Genomic DNA, 26,698 nt, shown 5'->3' with positions numbered 1-26,698 from the left:
TTCCATCAGGAACAAAGCAAGTCAGTCTGGAAATGCTGCCTGTGTGTTTTAAAGATCGGTAGCAGCAGTTGTAGAGACTGGGGGTGGGGAGAATGGCACACAGAGAAAATTTCATTGAAGCAATTAAGGAATCACCACACTTTTATGATTAACTTCTTGTTCCCAGGCTGAATGCAGAAGATGTTAGTGGGGGCATTGCTATTCCATACCTGGCACGAACAATGGGAATATTTGTTCTGCCCGGGAGGATTACACCTTCCATTAATCTAAGTTTTATTGAAAGTTTAAATAACAGACAGACAAAATTTGATCAATTAGCAGTGTAATTCCAAGGAGATGTCACAGGGAAATTAAATCTCAAGCATTTTCAATGCAAAGAAACCTAGGAGCTCCCTCCAGTTTTCTTTCTCAGTACAGTGTTTAGATTTTAATTGAAAGTTTATTCTGCTTTGTGCATCTTCTAGTAAATTTTAATTTCAGACTGTAATGAGAACAGTTTTCTATTACAATGTTTGTAGCATTTCTCGGATAGATCAAAGATGCCTCATAAATGAAGAAAACAAACAGGTTTGTGTAGGATCCACTAGCCATGGAAATCTCCAGGAGGAAAGAGATTTATGTGGGGAAAAGAGAGGGAATTGGTGCTGTGGTGAGGAAGGATGCATGGGGAACCAGGTGGCTGTGATTATTGTACCCACGTGCTCAGACCGTGGGGACTCACTCGGGGCTCCTTCAGGTCCCACTGGTGCCAGCCAGGCAGGGCTGTTCTCTTGCTCATCCCACCCCAGACAAAAGCTGCTCCCTGAGCCCACCTCGGCACTGCTGCTCCTCTGCTTCCCGACTGCCGTGGTCCCCTTCCTGCCATCCCTCCATTTTGGCTTTCATTTCCTTATATAATTTCTCTGTCCCCAGTGAAGTGTTATTACTGCTCCACATGTCTTCCATTTTTCTTATCATAAATGTCATTCTCATACTGGAAATACCAAAAGTGCCACAACCTTCCTGTGAATCTATCTCAGTACCATCTTTGGAGACATACCTCATCTGAAAAGAGCTAATACTGAAAATAGCTGTATATTTTTGGATGTATATTTTTGTCTGGATGGATGTCAGGGATCAGCTTATCGGGCAGCTGAAGCAATGCAAATCCCCAGTCTGCACAGGTTTAGTTTTGTTTACACAATAAGACTTCCTGGTCAAACCTGGGCCTTGATACCCTTACAAAAAGCTTCCCAAAAGTGACAAAGACTCCAGATTTAACAGAAGATACTGGTGAGGAAAGGTTTCTCAGTGATGGTGGAGGCACAGAACACAGCAGCAGGACTGAGCTGCCGGGTGTGCAGCACACAGGCTGTGATGGCAAATCACTCTGGACTGTTCCCCTGTCAGTCACCGTCAGATGAGCAAATACCAGGAGGAACTGGTGCTTGTGAAAATTAATAGACGTGGCTGCACATTCCCAACACCTGATTATCTTTAACTGTACCTGCCAAACCAATCTGTTTGTGAATCCTGAGGCACCAGGCAGCTGGAGCCCTGGCTGGGGCACACCAGCTCTCTGTGGTATAATCATGCCCGGGAGGTGAGGATTTGGGGTTTCGCAAGAAGTAATTTTTCTTAGTAAAAGCAGTGATTAACCTTGCTTCAGTCACGAGCAGTGGTATTTAAAACAACAACAAAAAAAAGGCAGCTGAGAGCTGCCTGCAGCTTGGCTCGGGCAGCCGCTCCTCCATATGGCGTGTGAAATGCCAGCACATGAAATTAACTCTCATAAATAAGTAATAAGGGCTGATTTGCCCAGATCTGGATGGGCTGACTTCCTGTGGAACACAGCCCTTAACCATGGCATCATTGTAACTGCAGGTGTTGGAGGCCACAGAGTTCCAACAAAACGTGTATTCCAGGGAGAACCTGGAAAGAAAAAAACACTTTGGGAAGGGGCCAGCATTCCAGCCTCATTCCAGGATGCTCAAGGAGGAGTGCCTGTTTGTGTTTTCAGAATTGAATGTTTCAGTTTTCTGACATTTTCCACAAGTCAGGCTCAAGTGAAATTATATTTTGTTCAAACAGAGCCTTTGAAGTAACCAAAATTTTCCCTCTTCCAGGCGACTCCTTGTATGGGAGTTCTTTTCCCTCTCCAGAATGTGAGAAAATTGAAATAATGAAACTTCCTCTGAAAAATCAGAAAGATTTGTGCCACATCACATATCTCATGTAATCTTTCACTGACAGTACAGGGGGTTCTGACTGAAAGCCCTATTCCTGCTAGAACAGAAATTCAGTATGCAAGAAGGTGGCAAGATTTTAAGTAGAACTCCAGGACTTAGAGTTGCCCATCTCTGACAAAAAAAGTGATACACAAATAGTCAAATTCCCACAGACCCTGGTGACTTGAGACAGCAGTTTTTCAGCTCATCTGCAAGAGGCCTTCCCAAGTGCCTGGTGTCCACTCGCAGCAGGCATTGGTTCAGGTACTGACCCAACTGAAAGGGCCAAGCACCAGTGTCTGAATCCCCCTTTCCAGCAGCACCATGGGTTCCTGGAGGCCTGATCCTGCAGAAACAATGGAATTTTTCTTCAGTCACCATCAGTGAAGTGGGAGCAGTGTCACTGGGAGTTGGGGATTGATGAATGGTCCCTGAAGTGCAGCAGCACAATCTGTCAGGGCTGAGGTTAATGGGGGGAATGGAAATAGCCTGAGCCTGCACAGCTGACATCATCTGCTAAATTAGCTGAAAACCAGCTCACAGTGTACTCTTGCTCCTCACTTCTCTGTCATTGACCCAGGTGCCCAGCTGCAGCACAGCACAGCCTGGGATCCACACGGAGCCTCGGGCAGCTCTGGGGCCAGTGTGCTGGGCTGGCACTGCCCGGCTCTGCTGGGGCTGGGGCACTGCCCTGGGCACTGCCATGGCACAGGTCACAGCGTGACCCTGCCCTCATTTCACTGGGACACCCGGCTTGGCTTCAGTTTGTCCTCTGACACTCTTAGGGCACAGAGGGGGACTCACAGAAAAGGGGGAAATCCCACTCAGAATTCGTTCCCATGTGCTGACCGAGTGTCTCACAGGGGAGACTCACTGTGCATCCCTGTCACTTCTCCAGGGTCTGGGTCCTGGTCACAGCTGGTACCACTGTGGCCTTCAGAACCAAGCTCACTCTCCTGCCAACTGGGAGTGCTTGAGAAATGTTCCAAATGCATTTGGTACTGCCCTGCATTGTGCCACCCGTCCTGGAGACCAAATTAACCCACAGCTGAGAAAATGGAAAATCAGGAATTTCAGTGTTTAATGGCTTCAAATCCTTTACCACTTAATTCCCATTTATAGCATAAATACTGAAGAAAATCAAGGTATTTTAAGAGGAAAAACAGATCCTAATTTCTGTCGATGTCTTGTTCGCACCTTACAGGAAGAAAGGTCCATTCAGAGGCTGGGTTTGGCTCGGGAGGCACCACTCTGCAATGAGAGGCTCCAGCTCTTCCCACAGGTGTGATAATTCACAGTTTAAATAAGTTTTTTCCTGTCCTGAATGTAAAATACAACACAGAAACTGCCATGAGCAGTTCCTTTGGTTTGTGGTTGCAGCATGGCCTTTTCTGCCCTTTGGACATATGCCATGAATGCTTTAATCCTGGCAAGGGTTTTATCTTAAACAGATACAATGAAGGATCTGAGAAGTAGGTCAGGGGACATTAGAGGCTGTTTGATTCATTGAATTGTGTGCATAGCATGGCTTTCAAGCCTGAAATGTCATTACTTGGATGCAATGAAGCTGCTGTTTTGTTTTAGAAAGTAGTCAAATGGATGGTTAGTAGGAGAAAGGAGAGAGAAAGTACTGGATTTCTGGGGACCAAACCCGATTTCAACCAGGAAACCAAGCAGGTGCTTGAGCTTTGTGGTGGCAGCAGGGACCAGCAGCACCCCAAAGGTGCAGGGTGAGGCTCTGGGGTGGCGATGGGGTTACAGACTTGGGAACAGGAGAGCTGCAGCTGTCTCCTCTGCTAGCAGAACAGTGCTTGGGGGACACTCCTGAGATCCTTTCCAAAGTACTGACTAATATTTTTTTTCCCCTCACAGTGCTTTACCACCCTGTGTGTGTCCAGGTTGCAGAGTTTTCATTTCTTTTAATGGTTCTCAAGAAATTATTGAGAAATAAAAATGCATTTCAAAGATATCTTCAAGGCTTTCTGTGGTTCAGATAGTTTCCTTATATCCACAGTGCATATGCTATTTTTCAAAGCTTTACTGGTCCCCAAATGATTGTAATGGCATATTGACTGGCTTTACTGGGGCCTTGAGAGTTTAGGAAGGAAAAAAGTAACTTAGCAAGGGAAAACCCTTTAAATATTTTTAAAGTTCATCTAATCTGTCTGTAGTTTTGGTATTTCCAAACCAGACACTGTCATCAAGGTTAACAGCACTTTCCTGTTCTGGGAATGTTGCAGCAGCCAGTTGACTGGAGCTCCTTGATGCCTTAAGAAAAAAACCCCACCCATCTCACAGGGCTGGTGCACCCCTCAAACTGCTGAAATCACTGCCAGGAGCGAGAGCTTGGCCTTACAACACTTCCCTGCAATTGCTGGAGAGCCTGGGATCCTGAAATGTCCACGTAACAGCATTAATACAAGATGGATATAGCTCCATACCCTGGATCTGCTTAACCTGATAAATAGTTTCAGTTAATGGACAGCAAAAGGAATGCTGCTCAGTAAATTTGATTTTATGAGCCTTTCACTTATTTGCTGTGCCCATTAGGTCGGAAGTTAGGTAATGGTGAGTGTCCATTAGTGCATTAGCTCAGTGATGAGGGAGCTGAGTTGGAAAAAAAAAATGGTGGAAAACCCCCTGAAGCCAGGTGTATTGATTAAACCTTTGTTCGTTGGTGGTGGCTGTGGTGGACACTGAGCTGGAGAGGCATCGGAGTTTGGTTCAGGTGGGAGGAACAGCAACCCCTGAATCCCCTTCCTGCTCCCACAGCATTTGGTCCTTGTTTCTCCTGCCGTGGGGAGCCTGAGAAGCCACGGGGCTGTGGGGCAGGGGCTGGGCTGCTCATGTGCTCCTGTCCCAGGAAGGTCTCTGTGCAGTGCTGGTGTGATGGGCAGGCTGGGGCTGCTCCTTCCAGTCACAAATACATGACCCAGCTTGTAACAACCACAATAACCATTTCACTGATAACCCTTTCTTTTACCCACTTCCTTTGGATTTTTTTTCTCTGCCCAGGCAAATTAGTTTTTAAAATCTCTTTTCCCAATTTCTTCATTACCCTGGGATTATTTACACAGCCCACAAAAAGCTGTTTACTCTTCTGGGTAATTCAATGAACATTCTCTTGCTTTGAATTAATATGCAGTGTTGTTCCAAGTGCTGGCAATTTAGTGGTAATTGGAACATCTCCTTAGCCTGGAAAAAACATCCAGCCTCCCAAGTTAGTTTTCACAAGTGGCATTAATGCAGCAAGAGAGCCAAATTCCCTTGTTTATGTGCTAGAAAGGAAATGTGGGGCTTGTTAGCAATTACAAGGTAAATTTTCTTTCCCTCACCTCTGTAGCTGTGAGGGCTGTTCAGGTGACTGGGGTCTGTGTGCCACCACTGCCAGGGCTGGGTGAGTCCCTGCTGTGGTGATTAAGCAGTTTGCCCATGGTGTGTTACAGGTGCTGGAAAAGAGTTTGGTGGGTAAAAGGGGTTTGCAGCAGTGTGTGGAGGAGCAGGCCACAAAGAACCTTTTCAGCAGCAGTTTGATCTCACCTGGATGCACATCAGAGGTATGTGTTGAAGCTATTTGTGAACCAGGTGAGCCCTGCAGAGAGCTTTGCCTGCAGGATTTGGTAGGGATGTCTGTAATTGCAGCAGCCCTGGCTCAGCTGGGGATTGAGCTCCCTCAATAACAGCATCAGCCCTCAGCAGGCATTTCCATTTCAATCTGCTGGGTGCACTCTGACCACAGACAGGCCATGGCTATGATAGAGACCTGTCTGTGGAGCTAACAGAGCCTGATTGACAGAAAATGAAATCTGTTTGCTCTGCTCTGTTGTCTGCTCGCTTCCCTAATTTGGTTCTGCTTACAAGGGCTACTTAGGATGCTAACCCTTCTCCAGGGGTTTCCCCAGCAATGGAAACAGCTTTGTTAGGGACTGAAGGCAGGGAAAGAGACAATAAGTTGCATTTGTTTGACACAGTTTTGAGGTCCCAGTGGGAGCACTTTGAATCTGTGCAATCCAAAGTGAGGGTTCTGTGTCTTTCAGAGCCTTTTTCTTCCCTTAAGCTTTTCACCCCATGTATAACCTCCTGCCTAGGTAGGACATGGGGCTCAGCCAGAAGGGAAGACAAAATGTTCTGGGGTTAGTTAAACTCCCAGGTAGGGTTTGCTGCTGGATGTGGCTGTGAGAGCAGCTCCCCTGTGGGATGACAAGTCTCAGAGCAGCAGCCTCTCCCTCCAACAGCCTCTCCTGCTCTCAAGACATTCTTTCTCTCATCACATTTACTGTAGAACTGGTAAACTAATGATGAAAATATTTTTGTTGATTTTTATGCTTTGCTTTTGACCTGTGAAAATGTGTTTACAGCAGGATTTGCGTTAACACCCTGAGAATAAACAAGTGTGAATATGGCACTGATCATGCTAGCACAAAAATTAATGTTGCATATGCAACATTAAATACCACTAAAGAATTTAATTTAATTAGGGAATCAGGCCTTATGGAAGCCAGCAAGCTGACAGCCCAGAGAGCTGAAATCTTCTGGCCGTGGCATGAGCTGAGCACACAGGATCTCACTGGGAGATGCTGCATGGGGCACACCTGGCCCTGCTGGCAGGGGGACAGAGCAGGGTCCACGTGCTGCCAGCCCTGTCCTTCTCTGCATGAGCAGGGGCTGCAGTTACAGAAAGGGACCCAGTCTGGGACAATATTCAACTTTACAAATGCTCTGGGTGGAAATAGCTTCCAGTCACTAGAACCGGCCTGGGGGCAATGTTAAACCCACAATCTAGAGAATAAACCCTTCATAACCAATTAGAAGGCTCTTGAGCTAACAAGTACACTCCAGACTCCCTGACACCTGCTCATCGAGGCAGCAGAGCTCAGGGGCTGCCAAAGAGGTGTCCTCCATCCCCTCCTGCCCTTCACAGCCTCTGCAAGCCCCCAGGGGTTCGTGGCCCTGTCTGCAGCCCCTGTGCTGCCGTGGCACCGGCTCTCCTGCAGTGTGGTCCCTGCCACAGCTGGCATCTCTGCTCTGGGCCTCAGCCCTGGAGGAGGTGCGGGCTTGTGGGCAGTCCCCACACAGCTCACATGAGGAGGGATGTCTTCCTCCCACCCAGCACGGTCCTTGCCCCCCGAGACTGCATTCACAAAGGGTGATTAATGCAGTCTTTGGGAGGGCACATTGACTGAGACATCCTATTTACAGAGAGCTTCCTAGTGGTGTCCTCAGGAGAACAGGGAGCCAGACAGCACAGTATGTGTTGTTAGTAATGTAAAAGGACACTGTTATTTGTATTGCATCACTGAACTCCATTATATCTTTTATTCTCCTTGTTTCCAGGACAAATGCAGTTCCCTGTGAAGCCATCACCAATTGGCACCCACTGGCAGGTCACCAGTGCAGGTTTTATGCCACGAAGGAAGCAGGCTGCTCTGAATCCCAGCAGTACCTGGCTTACAGTGCCACTGACTCAGCACGAGCCACCTCCTCAGCTCCCACAGCTGCCCTGGTCCTCCCTGGCCACCCTGGGCACTGCCAGCAAAGCCACCTGAGCTGGCAAGGATGGGAATGCCCAGGGACGGGGCCATTGGCAGGACCTTACCCTCAGGCCAAGGTCTTTTTCCTCTGCCAGTTTTCAGTGGAGCTTTCCCTGCTCGTCCCCTTGCCTGCTTGTTGCTAGAGCTTGTCACAAGCATGGGGGGGTCTCTGTTGGTCACTTGGTCCCTGTCCCCTCCCAGAGCAGGTCCTGGCTGTGGGGCCATCCCTGGGGCAGGGCTGGGATCACCTCACACGCATTCCCTGCAGGTCTCAGGTCCCTTGGCAGAGCTCTGCAAGCAGCTGCTTCCCTCTCTCTCTGCATTAAGATTAATGTTTGAACAGCAGGCATCCCATCCATCTCTCTGGGAGGCTTCCTCCAAACAAATAGCAGGAGGAGGTGGCATCTATTTGGGAATGACAGGGCTTCAATCTATTTATTCCACAGGTAACTGCTCTCTCCTGAAATGTCAGATTGACTCTTCATCTTCCACGGGCTGGGTGTGAGCGCGTGTGGCGGGTACAGCCCGCCTCCCTTCATCTGCAAGGAAAAAGAGTCACTGAGATTGATTGCACAATTGAATATGCAGCATGGTAAACAGTTATTTGGAAATTATTGTTTGTGTTTAATTATGACATACAGAAGTTTAACAGTCATAAATTTTTCATTGGAGTTGGAATGCAAATGTAAGCTTTAACATGCATCAAGTAAAGACACAAATCAGCACTTCCCACAGTACATCACAGCTCTGGGGCCATGAGCACACTGCTCTTGGGCATCCCCCTCCTCAGAATGGTGGGCCAGAGCTGTCAGTGAGCTGGAGTGGCTTAGAAACCTGAGATTACTTATTTCTGCTTGGTTTGTTCTCTGCATAAAGTCCTTAAGGCAGAGCAGAGGCTGTAACAGGCAGTCAGGGCTTCCCTGCCCCTTGCACTTTTGGGGTGCAGCCAGGGTGGGGAAGGGCCTGTGGGTGCCACCTCCATCCTGGCAAAATAGGAAAACTTTCTGGTTTCATGAAAGTGTCTTTTCAGCACTTTTGCTGCTGGCAACAATTCTTTCCAACAATTATCAGATTCGTTTTCCCCATCTTTTCTCTCTTTTTATTCCTTTCTTATCTCTTTCTTCTCCTTCCCCCAGCACACGCACACGGACACATGCTGTAGCTCTTGGCAATTGAAGAAAATGAAAAATAGATATGTAGAGGGAAAAAAGTTTAACAGCAAGACAAGATATGCTGGAAAAGAGGGTGGTAATAAAGGAATCTAATTAAAATGGAAAATTTCTGTGGGAAAAGGAAGCAGTGTTGGGGGAGGCAGAGGTAGAACATTGTTTCTATCCAGCCTGCTCTTTTGGGGGAAGGAGCAGCATTTCCCAGCTGATTAAAAACTGGCATGATAATGACAGTTGAGTATTTTTCTGTCTTTGTATTTCTGAAGCAAATCTCTCGTGGGACAAAACACATCACTCAGTGAGTTGCATAACGTTTAATTCTGTATTAGGCAAAGAACAAACTGTGTCTATGTTGTACAGTTCACACGTGAGCAGAAAGGTGAGCTCACGTTTTCTGAGCAGCCACTTGTGCCTCCAGAGACACCAGGTTTGGGGAGGTTTTTAGGGAGAGACAGGAGTCCAGAGGGTCTTGTGACTGTTTCAGGGGTTAGCAAATGGGGTATGGAGATCTCAAAATAGATGTGCAGAGAGGGCTGACCTGTAGCTGAAGGATGTGTTTGAGCAGTGCTGACCTCGTCATCAAAGCTTGAGATGAAATATCTCCCCAGACGAGTTCTGTTTATGATGTTCTCAAGCTATTTTAACAACAATACTGCAGCCAGTGGAGCTGTGATTTACTCCACAATGGCAGAGGTGTCCTCGGTGCCCCTGCAGGGTGGCCACCCTCGGCAGGGGGAGAGCAAGGGTCACAGCGCCGGGGACATGTCCTGCAGCCAGTTAGGACTGAGCTGTGGCAATAAGGGACTCACTTCTTCAACACAGAGTGGCCCAGACACATCGCAGTGGGGCAGGGGGGTGCTGACAAGGTGGATAAATGGCACTGGGCTGTTCGTATTTCTGCATATTGTGACTGTGTAGCTGTCAAATGTCCCATGGCTAATCTCACTGATTTAGGCATTTCTTTGTTCCTTGACTGATAAGGGTGACAGGGGAATCTGTGGCCCTTGGGACACAATGAATCAGTTCTGGGAAAACAAATTCTCCAAAGAGGAAACTGTCTGTGGGAAGTGGGGTGGGAGTGCTAAACCAGAGATGTGGCAGTGGGAATGGCTTTCCTGGGCTTTGCCTTAAGATTATTCCTTGCTGTCTGTCACTTCTTGGTCCTCTTCCCATGTTCTGGTTTGAAGGACACCTTTGAAATGAGGGATGAGTCATAATGAGAAAATAAACGCGAATTAATCAAAGATGACACTAGAAATTATGTGAAACATAATTTCTTTGGCATAGTGTTCCAACGTGGGGGGGTCTGTGTGTGTGTGTACACAGGCACACAAACATGAGCCATCACCAGTCATCATTACAGTGCTCACCAAAGGCTTTACAAATATGAACACTAACAGCTCCCACACAGAGGTGTGGGTGACCTTCACTTGGGGCTCTGGAGCTGGATTCAGAAGCCATTGGTTTGTTTGCTGTCTGTCAATTCTCCTTTGTGCTTTCAATCATGAGTGGCAGCAGCAGTGACAGCAATTCCGCAGTGAGCAGCAGAGCCTGAGGACCAGGAGGGTGATGGTGAGAGACACCTGGGGTGGGCTGGGTGAAAAGGGGTAAGGGAGGAGTAATGTGGGACTCAGGCTGTATCACTGCAGTGGAAGGGAAATGCTGTTAAAGAATCGGGTGTGGTTCTAAAACCCCAGACTGGGGGTATTTAATCTTGGAATGCAATTACATTCCTGTAAAATCTTTCACTGGCATGATGCTGGCTGTGGAGGTGAGCACCAGAGACCTTCTGCCCACAACTTTGCAGAATTCAGTCAGCTTGTGACTGAGCAGTGATGCATGAATAACCAAGAGACAATGTGTGTCCTTTCATGAGCGTTCATGCTAGATCTGTCCTGAGAGGAAAGCAATGTTTGGGTCAAAGGACAGGGCAGCAGGAACCTTAAATCCCACGGGAAATAAAAATGAAAGAAGCACTGAGGCTGAGAACTTCCCCAGTCAGAGGTGGTGTATCACAGTTGTTCTCTGTTATAAACACCACCTTGAGCTCTTGCAGGTCCAGTAAAGAGAAAAGTAAAATGAAAACATTGTAATGGGTTAGAAAATGGTAAACGAGACAGCTCCATTCAGCGTCAGTCTGCGATGTGTCAGAACTGGCAAAATGTTTCACTGTGCCAGTTATTAAAAATGAAGAAATTGTGCACAGGGTGAGGTGTGATGATGATTGATTGTGTGCTCGGAGCTCGCCGGGTCAGCCTGAGCCAGGGCATTGCCCACTCAGTGACACAGCAGGAGCCGCAGCCATCGCCACCACGCTCAGAACTGTTTTCACTACTCCGCTAAAATAAATACCTCAGTTCTGCCAAAACGTATTAAAGGTAACATGAGTCACCACTAAGGCAAATGGAAAGAAAATTCCCTTGAAGGAAGTGAGCACAAACATAACTAAAAGCAGTAGATTAAAGATTGAAATATAAACTGCAGATGACAGACAAACTTCAACTTTTTCTTGGTGGTTTTCCAGAGGAAAAGCATTTATTGTGTCTTTTTCATTGTGCACTCTGCCTTCCTCTTGCAGCATCTCACACTGCCCTCACAGCCTGAGCCCTGAGAGCTCTGAGCCTTTATTTGCCAAAACTCCATCCCCACGTCCTGCCGGATGTGATTATACCCACACCCCTATAAAATGTGTGTATGTTTCTAGAACAGTTATGCACTTTTTTTTCTTTTTGTTTGGGTACAGATATGCCATACAGCGGGCAGTTAATGGGCTGCCCTCTGCAGTCAGAGAGCTGCAGGGTGAGCACACGTGGGCCTTTGCTGCCAGGGTCACCGGCAGCGGTGGCACTGCCACCTCCTGCCAGCCCCGGCTCGTCTGTGCCACCCTGCCAGAGGAGCCCTGCTGCTGAGTCACTCCTTCCTGGGTAAATATCAGGGTAAAAAGACATGACATTTTCTGGGCCGTTCTTCTGTATTAATAAGATTCCAACTACAGGGTGACCTTTTCACAAAGGACTTGTAAATGCCAAAAACTGCATAAAAATCTCTCTTTCTCAGGCAAACAGAGGCATCATAACTTTGCATTTATTTCTTAAATGGTGTTTTCCTGTCTTTTCCTCTTTGATCATCTCTTTCCCCTGAATGGATGTAGTGACAGCTGTACCTCCAATAACAGCTGTGAAAGGGAATGAGAGAAAATCAGTGATTGAATCACTGCCTGCTCGGGGGATCATTCTGCTCAAGAGGCTGGGTGAATGAAAACAAACAGGACAGGGATGATGCCCCAGCAGGGAGGGATCAGCCCCTGCAGGAGAGGGACCGCAGAGCTTGGGCATGGGGGAATGCTGGGTGCCACTCTCAGTTTGTGTAAGGAGAGCTGACACTGTTTCTTGCCACTGAACCGCATTCACACACAGAGAGCAGGAAAATCAGCTCAAACCAACCACACGAGGCTTTTATGTTACATTGCACTTAGGGTATCTGATTTATCAAATAAATGCTGCCTTTGCAGCAGGCTTTACACCCTCTTTGGGTGTATTTCCAAACATAGGAAAATAATAACAGCCAAACAAAAACCCAACAGAACAAAAGGCTTATAACTTTGCCAATGGAAAGCTGAGGCTTCATCCAAGAGCAGGGCACTGGTATACACCACCACCACCCCCCTGCATTGTGTCAAAAGGCCCCAGGGCACGGACCTCGCCTGACCTCTTTGGTCAGACTTTGAGTGAGCTTAGAGTCGCCCTGAAAATCACTGCATTGCCTTAATTATTACATTGTGTAAGGAAACTCTTGCACCTTTTTGTTTCACCCTCATGGTTACCTTTTTCCTTTGTCCTCTTTCTGCATTTCTCATGTCTTTTCATCACTAACTAACATAATTTAATTCTTTCTCCTTTTTGCAAGAGTCCAGAGCCTGCATTTGTCACTGGCAACTGTTCAGCTTTTCCTAAACTGCAGCTTAAAAAGGAAAAATTGAGGCTGGATCTGAGTCAAATGCAAGTTTCATATTTTAATGTTTTATCACCTCAAAATATCATCCTGCTTTTAATTTCCTGAGTGATTCTTGTGCCCAGCTCAGCAAATGCTAATATACTCCCCCTGATTCCCACTCTGGTTCCTCCCAGGTTTTCTCCTTTTCCCTCCCATTTCCATGAGAAGTGTATGATCAAAAGGAGCAACAAACTGTAGGTGGATTCCTAAGGTGTCACCTCAAATATTGAGGGTTGATATGAGAGCAGGAAATATGTCCCCAATTGAATAGGAATATATGCCAGGAAAACATGAAATCAGCAAAAACTTTTCCCTCGTGTACTGGTGAATTACCTGGAAGTCTGCATATCAGTTGCCTGAACTCTAGACCAGGTTCTTCAGTCAGGCCAGGACAAACCTTCCCCTGATGACTCCTTCTGTGGTGTTATCCTTAGAACTTTTGCATCAGAGTCCAGATTTCCCTTCAGCAGCACACAGCATTACTTCTTGTTCTGCTGCTCTGACTAATGAGAGTAATTGGTCTCTGTCCTCTTCATAATGTCCCTCTAAGTATTTGTAAAGAGTTATCATGGCTCCCTCCAGTCCTCTTTTCCCTTCACATAAAGATTCTCAATTCATTTTAATTCGTCCTCCCTGACCCTCCCTCCCACTCCCACTTTATGTATCACATAATGGAACCCAATTACCTTGCAGACATGCCACGTTGGGAGGAGAGAATGGAGGAGGGACGGCAGAGTGCACTGGAAAGGCGCTGGAAAGGCGGCTGAGGGCTCTGCGGTGCCCAGCAGCTTCCCCTGGGTGTGAGCCCCTGCTCAGGCTCAGCAGCTCTGCTTGGGTGGAGGAGCTCTGCAGCACTCCCGTCCCTCTCAGGCGCCGCTACAGCAGCTGCTGGGCACTGCTGGGCGCTCTGTGCCATGCCAGGACATGCAGCGCCAAGGGGTGCAGAAACACAAGCAGACGCCCAGAATCCCCTCCTGCTCTCTGTAACATTAAGATGAGGGTTAATTTGGATTAGCAAAATGGAAATGTCAAGCTTCATTTATATTCTGGCACCCAGTGTTAATTACCTTTCCCTTTTTTTAGTAACCATTCTTGTGTTCTGTTTCCTCACTTAAAACTGATAATAAGCTGTCCATCTATGTAACCACTCTGCTGACACAAATCATGATGGATATGGAAAGAAATAAAATGAAAATCTAATGAGACATTGCTCAGAATGAGACAAAAAAATTGAACCATGTTCTTTAATCATCAATGTGCAAAGCCAACCAGAATGAATTTGTTTCAAGGAGGCCTCATTTCTATTTAAATGTAAATACACGGAAATGTTTTAAGAACCACAGAAAACTATGGATTTTGAACAAAAGGCTAAGTATTAGCCTTGTAATCCTGGCCAAAAAAAGCCCCACACCAACCAACAAACAAATTCAATGCCCTGGTGCTGTGCAAAGAGGCCAATGGCTTCTCTTGCTTAGATTTCCCAGAGGGTAAAGCAAAACTCCTTAGACATAAGGTCACTGAAAACTTTAATCACTCATTTGCTCTGCAGGACAAAGACTCATCAAATTGCCAGCATCATCATAAATACTGGTAGAAAAAGCCTAACTCTGACCTGATGCTCTTATAAATAAGAACATCATTGCATAAAGTCAATAAGAGGTCACGAGCATTTTGAAAGGTTCAGTCCTCTAATCTTCCTCCTTCCTTCCCCCTCCCTGTTATCTCTCTTCCCCCATTTGTGTTTGAAGCTGCATTTCCAATCACATCCAGTGCAGAGTGAGATACACTGCCTGGCTACACTGCACTGCCGTGGTCCAGGTGTTTCAGAGCATATTCTAAACACTGTGATCCTGAAGGAAGCCCTGTAAGAGTTAGTAAATTTAAAGTAATAAAGTAAATCTTTGAGAACGAAGGGGGTCTTTGTTTACCTTCTAAACAGAGGTTTCAGAAGATACTCAGACCTCATCTCTCTTCTTTGGGCATAAAGAAATTAAAAAAATTAAAAACTCATTAAGAAAAGGAAACAAGACTCCCAGTCCTGTGCTCAGAAAATAAGGCTTAAATAAGCATCAGATGTTGTGGAAACCCACAGTGAGATATTGTGTAAGTGGTGTGAGGAGGGTGAGACTGGATGTCTGTTCCTTATGCTCGCTGCAATGGGAAGGGGTGCCCCTGAAGTCCCCAGGCACTGTGTAATTAAATGGTGAGATGTGTGACAGCCAGAAGGATAAATGGGTTCAAAAAGAGATTTAATTAATTCAGAGGAGAAACCTATCTGTGGCTATTAAGGCCCTTGTTCCCAACACAACTCGTGGCTCAGGAAGTCTGTAATCTGCTAATTACTAGAAATGGAGAGCCTGATTTGTAGGCACAGATCTGGCCAGTTTCTGCTGGAGACAGGGCGCTGGCTGGGCGGTTTTAGGTGCTCCAGGCTAACAGGACTTTTGCTTGGGCCGGGTAAAATCTGAGCCTGTCCTGCCTCAGCCCTGCCCCTGCAGATCCCGTGGCACACCCAGCTGGGCTCCAGAAGATCCCAGCATTATTTTGGGTTTCCATTTCATCTGCCCTTTAGGCTTTTGAGGGATTGTTTTTCCCTTTGAGTTTCTTCAATTATTTGGATGATATTTTATCACTGCAGTCAAGTAATTGCACTGGCACGATATGAACATTAACATTTGCAGTGTGAGTTGAGAAAAAAACACCATCTTTAAGCCTCCACAGCAAAAATGCTCCTCAGCAACAAATGAAGGTGCCACAGCCCAAGCTTGCCTGCAGCAGAAATCCCTGCTTCTCCTCCAGGACTTTGAACTTGAACACCTCCACCACCAATACCACTAACAAACAGCAAAGTCAAACACTTTTTTCTCAACAGACACCCAGTCCTTGTGATTTCAGATGTGATTTTGTTTCCTGATTTTATCTGCATGAGCAGTTTGAATGGTTTTATCATTTGCCTGTGCTTCCATTTTATCACATCTGCCTCCCATCTGTTATTTTTATGGTTTGCATTCCCATTCTCCTCTCCTAATGCCAGCAGCTTGACTGTAAAGCTGGTGGCACATCCTAGAAACTTATCACCTCTCTCAAAAAAACATGTCTTGTGCAGGATGGCACAAGAACCACTTGGAGAAGGATCGGTGGATCTGTCATTGATTTTCTTTAGCAAGAGCCCACAAAACCACTGTACTTGGTGCAGGTGCATGTTCTCTTCTCACAGCACCTTGCAAAAGTCCCACTGAATGAACAGAAACCAAATGTAAACAAAACCTTAGTGATTCAGGGGTGTTTATCTGTTATATCCCACTGCACTGGGAGCAGAACGGGAACAGAGTGAGCACTCCAGGGCTCCAAGCTCTTCCCCAAGGCTTATCCCAAAAGACAGGGATGTTCCATGAGCTGCCCTGGGCTACAGAAGGGAGGGGGAAATTAAAAACCAGCCTCTGGACCCCCAGGCTGAGCAGTTCCCTGTCACACTCAGAAGATAAATAAGTAATTTGGTCACTGTATCATGACAGCAATCCTCCTCCTGAGCATTGCAGTGCATCCCTGGGCAGGGATCCTGCCACAAAACATCTTTGAATCAAAGTCAGTTCATGGCAGCTCTCGCAGCCCTGGCTCTGGTCTGCAGAGCCCACAGAAGAAATGTGAAAGGGGCTGCAGGACTTGTGCATTGATGCCAGCTTGGCATCAGGTGGAAGAGCCATAACATGCAAAATAAATACAGAATTTCCCTAATGTTGTCTCCAATACTCAATGCTCAACCTCCTATAAACAACAGATGAGTCCTGCACGCGCCACAGGTTTGAGCCAGTTAAAATTTTCACTTATTTGTGGCAACACAGACTTCTTCTCCTTCTTTTATAATTTTCCAAGCACATGTATAATTGGCTCTGGCCTGCTACCAAGAGGTTTATTAGAGCGGCAAGGGATGAAACTAATGATTGTTAAGAAGATCTAATCCAAGGATACTGAGTTGTTGATTACACATTTATGGCTGCTAACCAGCAGCTCTCGAATAAGGGCCTGTGGATTTGTTTACCTTGCCAAGGCACCAAGATGTAGCCAGTCACTAAAATTCAGAGGTTGAGGCAGAAATCACCACAGAGCTGCTGAACACCCTCCTGTGCAGCTGGGACAGACTAATTGCTGATGAACCTATGAGTCCAATAAAAATGTGCATAATTTAAATTATATTAAAACCATAAGCTGCTAAAACATCAATATTTAAACACCATCCCACCATCCCCTGCAGTGTCACCAGGGATCTTACAGGAAGAACAGATATTGCTGAACATTAAAGCGACAAAGGCGAAAGAATTGCCTGAAATATTTCTTTCAGCAAATTTCTGACATGGATTTGAATAAAAGTGTCTCACAGAAAAATTTGGCCCCTGATGTTCTTCCTCCTGGTGCTAAGAACAGGTGCTGCAGCTGCAGCTGTAGGAGGAGGTTCACTGAGGGCTGACCCTTCCACAGCAAGGTCCATTCCCATCCTGGCACTGCTCAATCCAGAGCTCACCTGCTGAGAATAATGCATTTATCACCTCGATTCTACCCATCCGTGCTCTACAAGGTGTGCACGTGGCAAACCTCCATCATTTTCTCAGACACTCTGGGATACATACCATGAAATTTAACAAGGTGTGTCCTTTACAGGGCTGTAACATCGCAGCTGTGTGCACTAATTAGATAACACTCATTATTGTTCGTTCAATTTGCATTTGCAGAGGCGGTGCCAGCCTGGCTGCCGGCCCTGATTGATTGCTCCCACTTTGCATTCATTAGGAAGGTGGCCTCAGCACAGTGGTTTTACAGCGTGTTTGCTACCACTTAACTGGATGTGCCAGTCAAATGCCTTGAACTGTGGCTCTTGATTAACAATATTTTGCAAATGCAGTGCAGGCTGTTTGAGCAACCTGACAGGCAGGGGTGGGGCTGGGAGAGCACTGCTCCCACTCGCTGCAGAGCCCTCACCTTCCTGCAGAAACACCACTGTGACACAAGGGCTGGTGACAGCTCACCTGTACATCAGGGCCACCAGTGTCCACTGCCCATCTCCTCCACTCAGACGTGACTGACAGAAATAAATGGGCCTGCCAGAGGGTTTGGCTTTGTCAGACAATACTGAGCCCATGAAACTGGGGCTCGTGCAGGTCTCAGTGACCTCTGAGATTTCTCCTTCGTGTTCCCTCACAGCTGCAGAGCAGGGTTTTCTCTGGTCCATCCCATCTCCCCCTCCACTCCAGGCATCACCTCGGGGATCAGTGGAGCCAGGGACTCATCTCTTGCCTGGGTTTCTGTAGCACAAAGAACAGCCTGGAAGCACCCATTGCCCCAGCCCAGGGAGCTCCAGGCCCTCCTGTCCTCCCCAGCTCAGCCCCTTGCCACCAGTCACTCAGACTGCCAAAAGGAGGATGCTGGGCTTGCAGGGAGCCTCCTCTCAGCACATCCATGACATGGGACAGCTGCTTCCCTGCCAGAGCAAGGGCACGACATGGCAAGGTGATGCCATTGAGTGCTGGACTGATTTTGGGGGATTTTTCCTCAGGCTCAGTGTTGCTAGGCTGCTGACACAAAGCAGCTCCACAGCCAGCGTGTTCAGCAGATGAACTGTCACTCCAGCTCCTTCCAGGGTGAAACACTGTCACTTTTCCCTTTTGCATATGCAGCACGCACTGGGGAGTTCAGGTCTGTGCACAACAGATTTATTCATCAGTAATCGTTTCATTTCTGCAAAGGAAATATGTTCCACTGCTCCTGCAGCTGACAGGCTCTGGCATCAGTTGGAGGCTGAGGATCCAAAAGGAGGCAGAATATGTTTATGGGATGAACCACAGCTGTTTGCAGTATTCCCCTGCCCTAGCAATTATTTTAATAGAAAGAATTCCTGGAGGGTTATTTGGCTTCACACGGTGCACGTCATGTTCACAGTCACTAGTTCAGGTATCAGGCGAGAGAACCTCTGAAGACAGTTCTGCTCCTGTAAAGCATTTTTTAAAAAAGGCAGCAGGTTGAATGCTGCAGCCTGCTCACACACCAGAAAATACTTGCTCCCATGGGTAGCACAAGAAATGATAGGAAAACTGGTACATTTACATAATCTGCATTATCATAAAGTTGTTTATCAGCATGGCTGAGCTGCCCAGCACTCCCAGGGTATGAGAAGAAATGCTGCCCAATGCAGCCAATGCTGTCTAACCTAGAGACACAGAAAAGGTGAGCAAGACACATTTCTGCAGAAAACATGAATCCTCTGGCTCCACACATTTTTCCTTGAGGGAGAAGAGGTGGGACCTCCCCAGCCTGTTCATGGTGCAGTGGTTTCCATGGGTGCCTGTTCTGCCCCGTGGAGCAGTTCCTGCAGGAGAAGTCATCTCTGGCCAGGCTGGCTGCAGGAGTACAAAAGGGAGTACCTGCTCCAGTGCTGTATTTCCACCATAAACTGGAGTCCATTTAAAATTCAGCAGCATCGTGTGAATGTGTTACTGCTTTGCCTCAGAAATAATCAGTCAAGACAGTCCTCAGACACTGCTGCTCATTAAATAAAACACCCGGAGTCCTCCCTGAAGGGGAAGGTTCCTCAGGGACTGGCAATATTTTAGCCTGCTTGCCATCTGAGGGCTTTAAAATACTTCAGAAGCATTAATTAAGTCTCAGGACGTGCCTGTGAGATGGAAGATTAGCATTTACTCAGCAGTGAGCAGCCCTGGGGCTGCAGGCTGGGGATGCTCTGGGACTGTGGAAGTTTGGATCCGGTGCTGTGAATCCCAGAGCATTCCTGGTGCCAGCACAAGGGAGAGTTCCCAAGAGCTCCTGCCCTGGCCCACTCTGGGGAGGAAGAGGAGTTCCCAGGTGGGGATGCTCTGCTCCCGCAGCTCCTGTGCCAGCTCGGGGCCCTGCCAGCCTGGCAGCACCTGCGCCCTTCGCTGACAGCATCTCACACAGACACTGGCATTTGCTTCAGGTGGCTTAATGAGAAAGTAAATAAATCCCTTCCTGGGTTTTTATGTTCAAACCAGCTGTCCAGAACATGAGATATCTGAATTCCTTACATCTTTAGAATGTTAGACTCTGTTTTCCCTCTGAAAATGCCCATTTTTCAGTGCACAGGAGAGCTCTAGCTGTTCATCCCACCAACAGGACTTTAGTCACACACTTATGAATGTACAAGTGGAAGCTAAATGCTTTAATAGTTCTGTGGAAATAGATATAAGAGAGGAAAGCACGAATAAATAAAATCTGCCAAGTGCTGCTTCAGAAAGTTGTCCAGAAAAAAAAAAAAAAAAGAAAGAAAAACTGAACAAATATCCTGTAACTCAAAGGAGAAACAGGTAAGGGTTTGTGTCACCAAACAGTGCTGTTCACATACAGAAATGCCATTTCTTACCTGGAGATTTAGATGAGAAGCTCAGTGATTTTTATCAGTGCCTTTAGTTTCTCTGCAGAGAATATGAGCACACTGCTACTGGCAGAACATCCATAATGGGGGAGGTAAACACTTCCAAAGCGTTAATTCTCTCAGCATTGTGAGATCCAACATGTGCATCATCACTGTACGTCAGCGAGGGATAATGTGAGCAGGCACCACGGTCTAAAATACAACCATGCAATCTGCTTCTGAGAGAGGTTTCCATGTGGGAACAGACAATGTTTCAGCAGTTTCCCATAACAACACCACGGCCCAACACAGCTCCTGGCTGCTGGCATCTGCCTTTGTCACAAACAGCTTTGCAATAAATGCCCCTGGTGTGGATGAGCACAGCCCTATGGGCCAAGCACTCAGTAGCCATGGGAAGGGAAAAGGCAAAGGCAAATGGGAAAATCAAAGTCATTGGACTACCACAAACCATGCAAACTCACCCTGAGCAGCACTGGAGGCAGCTTTCCCTGACTCCCCAGGGCAGACCTGCGCTCTGGATGTCCCAATCATTTAGGCCTTCTGAATACTTAATTCCCCCTTTAATTGCTTCAGTCCCTTACTGCATTTCCTTCATCCCAGAAGGAGGTTAAAGAAGGCAAAATTATCTCCTGGACCATCCTCTGGACACAGAACCTAGGCTTCTGTTTGGGCTCATACTGTGATCTCTGACTCTCTAACAAGAGCTGTTAAAGAAGAGATTGAGCAATCTGTGTCTCTATCTGCCTTCCATTATGTTTATCCAGGACACTACTAGATCTGGACAAATGATTATGCACAAATATTTCTTAGATTATTTTTTTAGTCCTGACCATTTTCTCACTTCTTTTACATGGGGTTTTCACTTCTGTGACTTTATTCTACCAGCTCTGTTTAGTATCAAAGTATTCACTGAAGCAGCAAATTATACATGATTATTGGAGATTACTCACTGAGAGTGAAGTGATAAATGAATAATTAATTCTCATTATTAGCACTGTCTCCCTGTTGCCTGAGGCCTCTGTGAAATCAGGACCCCATTGCTTTAGGGACTGTGCTAGCAAATAGGGACAGGCAGTTCCTGTTCCCAAAGGGCTCAGCCTGGAGCAGTGGCACAGCTCAGGGGAAGGGTGGAGAGCTGGGCTGGGCTGGGGCAGCCTTCCAAAGTGGGCTCTGCACTGAAGAAATGCCCAGAGGTTCCCCCATTTCTCTGTGTGGTGGGTTGAAGGATGCTGCCCCTCCACTGCTGAGCTCATCACCCCTCACTCACAAGCACCAGGGACAGCTCTTGATGCCCTCTCACTCACCAGCACCTCTCACAGCACCACTGATTTTTCTGTGACCTCGTTATTTCTTTGGCCTGTTTTGCTCTTTGGCTTGGAGGGTTTTTGAGCCTCAGCTCCACCTTCTAAGTCAGGAAGGTGAAACAGGTGCAGAAGCTGCTAGGGAGAAGGCAGGAGGAGCAAAAACCCCACGGGGGAAGAGTTTCCTCCCTCTGCCAGCTGCCGTCTGCAGACAGTGACCAGTATGGTGTGTGACTGTGGAATCCCCCAGAGCACACACAAATAAAACAGGGAGCAGGCTGTAAAATATGTTGGAGCTGGAAAATGAATGAGCTCTGACAACTATTTAAAAGCAATCCAGTAATGTGAACAATCAGAAATGAAGAAAAATCAATGCACTTTTCATGGCACTGAAATGGAAAATAAGTGGGATTTTACTCTGGTAAAATCCATGCAAACAAAACCCAACAAATTAATTCTACTTGTCAATGAATGTGGTCATGTCTTCAGCAGCTGCAGCACCTCCCAGAGTGCTGTCTTCAGCCCCAGCACTGTGCAAGTGATGTAGCAGAAATCCCCACTGGACTCAGTGGTACATGACAGAGAATTACAAACCGTTGTGTGTTATTCCCAACACATTCAATTTGTTTAACAAATAATTCCTCTAGGAAGACTTCAGGGAAAGCAAACAGACAACAGAGCACAGCAGGCACAGCCCAGTCCCTGCTCCTGCACACGAAATTCAGACAAAGCACCAGAGTAAAGCAAAGCATCACCGTCCCTGTCAGACATTAGAGGCACGACTAGAGTGGCCAAAGTGGCCGTTTCTACACTCCAAATTGCAGCCAGGTTCTGACCTCAGGCAGCAGAGGGGAATGGCCTTGAGGGTACAGGGAGAAGCTCCTGTAGCAGTCAGGAGGTGTGGGGGCCCCTCCCAGAAAGAGCTTGATGGGAACTGGGAGAGGGAAGGATCCAAGGGAGATGGATCAGTGCGTGGAGTGAGCTCCACAGAGCCACACAATTTCTCTTGCAGGTCTCAGTGCCAGGCATGCACAGAGGCAGATCTATCAGTTTTCCTTTCAAAACTTTCCTCTCCTACTGGACACAAGAAATAGAGCCAGAAACAGCACGGAAATTCAAGACCATGGCACCGGCTGTAAGAGAACTGCCAGATGTGCAGCTTCTGAGCCTTGGCCAGACCTGTGTTTGGCACTATAAAGCTCACAGCTATTCAGCAGCCTTCCCTCTGCACCCCAGCAGCAAAGGTTGTGGCTGACTCCACCTAAGGTGAGACTTGAGGTAACACAGGAAGAACTAACAGGCCTAACTAATTTCTTCTCGTTGGGACCACCATTCTTTAAGCTTGTTGCATTTGGCAAAGTTGTAAAGGAAACATTAGTAGCACTATGAACACAAACGTGCCTTTTGCACCTGCGCCTCTCCCGGCAGCAGCTGCTCCATCCCTGAGCAGGAGCTGCTGTGAGACGTGAATTTGAGCTCTCCTGCAGCGCCTCCAACATTGCAAAGAAAGAAACGTTTTTCCCATTTAGTCAGCGTGAAGCTCTAAGCTCCTACGAGTACAGTTATTTATCCCCAGGTTACCTCCAGAGCCGGCGCCCCGCGGTCCGGGCGGAGCTGACACAGCCCCGGCCCCGGGTCCCTCCAGCCCCTGGCGCGGCTCCTGCCCATGGGGAGCTGGGATGGGCTGGGAGGGCTGGGATGGGCTGGGAGGGCCCTTCATCCTGCCCATGGCGAGCTGGGATGGGCTGGGAGGGCCCTTCATCCTGCCCATGGGGAGCTGGGATGGGCTGGGAGAGCTGGGATGGGCTGGGAGGGCTGGGATGGGCTGGGAGGGCCCTTCATCCTGCCCATGGGGACCTGGGATGGGCTGGAGCAGCCCTTCATCCTGCCCGTGGGGAGCTGGGATGGGCTGGGAGGGCTGGGATGGGCTGGGAGGGCCCTTCATCCTGCCCATGGGGAGCTGGGATGGGCTGGGAGAGCCGGGATGGGCTGGAGCAGCCCTTCATCCTGCCCATGGGGAGCCAGGATGGGCTGGAGCAGCCCTTCATCCTGCCCATGGCGAGCTGGGATGGGCTGGAGCAGCCCTTCATCCTGCCCATGGCGAGCCGGGATGGGCTGGAGCAGCCCTTCATCCTGCCCATGGGGAGCCGGGATGGGCTGGAGCAGCCCTTCATCCTGCCCATGGCGAGCTGGGATGGGCTGGAGCAGCCCTTTATCCTGCCCGTGGGGAGCTGGGATGGGCTGGGAGGGCTGGGATGGGCTGGGAGAGCCGGGATGGGCTGGAGCAGCCCTTCATCCTGCCCATGGCGAGCTGGGATGGGCTGGAGCAGCCCTTCATCCTGCCCATGGCGAGCTGGGCCCTTCACTGGAGAGGGGACAGCGCTGCTCAGCTCTCGGTCTCAGGGACGTCTCTCGCCATCCCGGGCGTTCGGGCTCTGACAATTCCCATCAGAGCCCAGCTCATCTGTGGGGCTCAGACATTCCAAATGTGTTCTGTGGTAGCTGCGCTGGTCACCTGGGAATTAACCCTCAGCAGGAGGAGGACCGGACCCCACTCCTGAGAGGGGGAGCACTTGGGCTCCCAGCTGCTCTGGCAGGTGCTACCCAGACACGAGCCTGTTGGTAGAGTCAAGCAGATGATGACATCTCATTCCTGTATTTCCAGTGCCACCTTCTGTACAGAAGGGGAAACTCTGAGTTCAGCAGCTCCGAGGAATGAAACTGGAAAATTCTTCCCCCACCCACGTGGAAAAACTCAGTCACTATTGAAATTAAACACTGAAGGATTTACATTTTCAGTAGCTCAACAGCACACTGAGTTGTGTGCTAGAGACACCCACAGGTGCCAAAACCTTCTAATTTTACAAAGAAAGTACATCAGCCTCACTTTGTGTTTGTCATAAATTTGTGCAGTTTCTGGGATGGGATGTAATGGGTGAGAGAAATAAACATCCACTATTATAAAAAAAGTAAAGCATAAGTCTGGCTATAAATATCAAAACCACATGCCAAATAAATTCATGGGGCCATGATTAAAGTATGTGATCAGGAATAGTTGTTTTTCTTTCCTTTGTCATCCTGAGCCCTTCCCAGAGGTTTTCAGCCCGGGACTGCTGTGGGGCTGCAGTGTCCTGGCTGTGCCATGGAGCACAGCCCTTATCTTTGGGGACCACCCTGCATCCAGCCACACAAAGGCCTGCAGGAAGCATCCAGCTTTTTTATATGGTATCAAGAGTTTGCAAGCATTAAAAAAAAACCCCAAAACAAAACCAAGTTGGATTTTCTTGTCCCTAATTTCAATTTCAAATATTAAGAACAAACCTGGTTTTTATCAGTTGGTGCCTTGCTTGGTTGAGCCGCCCAGAGCCATTGTCCAAGCTGGATCCAGAGCAGCAGCTCAAGGCCAGACTGGATCAGGCTTTGAGCACCTGAGCCTCGTGGATCTCCCTGCCCTTATCAGGGGTGAGTAGGTGATCTTTAAACTTCCCTCCTACCCCTAAGCATTCTGTGATTTCATTCGTCTTTCTACTTGCCTACAGTGCCTAGAAAATTACTTGCTTGCTTGGCTAATTACATTCAGGAGGTTTTCCACTAAGCACTATTCAGCATGATTATCTGGTACCTCCAGACTTTCATTAAAGAGACAGACAAGGTCTTATCATCTTTCCTAATAGCTGCCCCATGCTGCCCTGCCAGATCTGATAAGCTCTCAAGATTATTTGGAACAGCCTTAGAACATCCAACCACTTTTAAATGGGGTCAGTGTCTTCATGTCTGCAGATACTCCTGTCCCTGAGGGATCCAACCCCTCCCCTGTGACCAGGACAGGCCGTCTGTGGCACCGTGAGCATCCCTAGGACACAGAGAAGGTGCTCAGGCAGTGAAATCCTCCTGCCGTGACTCTGCACCTCTGGCAGGGCCGCCCTGGGCAGCACCACCGCGTCCCCAGCCCTGGCTCTGGGCACAGCTGCCATTTGCTGCCAGAATCACTCGGGGACGCTGCTCTGAAGGCTGTGCAGAGCTGGAACCGAGTGAATGAAACACTACACACAAACTCCTCTGTAACCTGGATTTAGGTTCTTGTTTCCACAACACTTGCAGTTTGTTTAAAAGCAAGTGAAGCAATTCTGGCTGAGCAGCCTGTTTTGAGCTTGTTTTCCAGTTGTCTGCTGTATTTGAGTCTCCCTCCCACCAAACTTAGGAGTTCAAATTCTGTGGGAAACTTTCCAAATTCTGGCTGGAATACTCAGCCATTAATTCCCAACTTACCCATCTGCCAGGTCTAGAAAACATTTCTTTAAATCCTTAAAAACATATGTCTAAACTGCTTGTTTATCTGTCAACATTGTCTCACACTATTTAATTTTAAAGCTTAACTTATTAAACTTCTCAAGGCTGACCCTGCTCTCAAGGGGAGGAGCTGTCAGTGGTTTTGCACCATGTAAGAGCTGCCTGTGGCACCAGACAGGCTTTGTGCCCACTGACCATGCACCAAGCTGCTCAGGTTCTCCCACAACAGCCTTTTCCCTGTTAAATCCCTGTTAAATCCCTGTTAAAATATATTTTAAAAAAAAAATTATTTGAAAGGAGGCTGAGGAGCTGGAGAGAGAAAATGCAATTTCCTTGTTAGCTTACCTGGCCTGCCCAGAGGCCTGATGCCCTGAGGGGAGCTCGGCTGGCACAGAATTGTTGCTGGCTGCTGGCAGGACCCGGTTTGTATGGAGCTTTATGGGACACTAATCTCAGTTCAGACAGGACAGTTCTCTTGGTTGAATGGCTGAGTGGTTGCAGAAGAGTGCCTGGCTCCTCCTGCGCTGCTCCAGTCCCAGAGCTGGGAGCTCCAGCAGAGATTTCCCCTTTTATGTCGCTGTGCTTCAATATTCCTCTGCTTCCACTGCCAGGTTTGACTCCCCAGGAGCTCCCCAGGCTCCCACTGCCACGGCTCAGCCCCGTTCCACGCCCTCACCTGGTTTTCAAAAGAAAGTTACCCAAAAGCTCCTCTAAAGCTGTCACTACATGGCCACACACACAGAGCATGTATATGGACACAAAATATGTTATTTATTGTGAATTTTGCAAAGACACATTTAAGCAACAA

The 26,698-nt window shown here is 47.8% G+C and overlaps 1 long non-coding RNA gene across 1 annotated transcript; it reads right to left on the bottom strand.

Moving 5' to 3' along the window:
* Window positions 1–7,504: 7,504 nt before the first annotated feature.
* On the bottom strand, window positions 7,505–26,544 carry LOC136564946 (uncharacterized). Its single transcript, XR_010784787.1, has 5 exons — window positions 26,236–26,544; window positions 20,288–20,491; window positions 16,940–17,055; window positions 13,587–13,881; window positions 7,505–8,277 (listed from the first exon to the last, which is right to left on the bottom strand). It is a non-coding gene; the product is annotated as an uncharacterized lncRNA (long non-coding RNA).
* Window positions 26,545–26,698: the final 154 nt, after the last annotated feature.

This window comes from Molothrus aeneus, chromosome 20, assembly GCF_037042795.1.
Source record: "Molothrus aeneus isolate 106 chromosome 20, BPBGC_Maene_1.0, whole genome shotgun sequence".
NCBI lineage: Eukaryota > Metazoa > Chordata > Aves > Passeriformes > Icteridae > Molothrus > Molothrus aeneus.
Note: the sequence above shows the minus strand (reverse complement) of the source record. Positions and strands in the feature narration are given on the sequence as shown.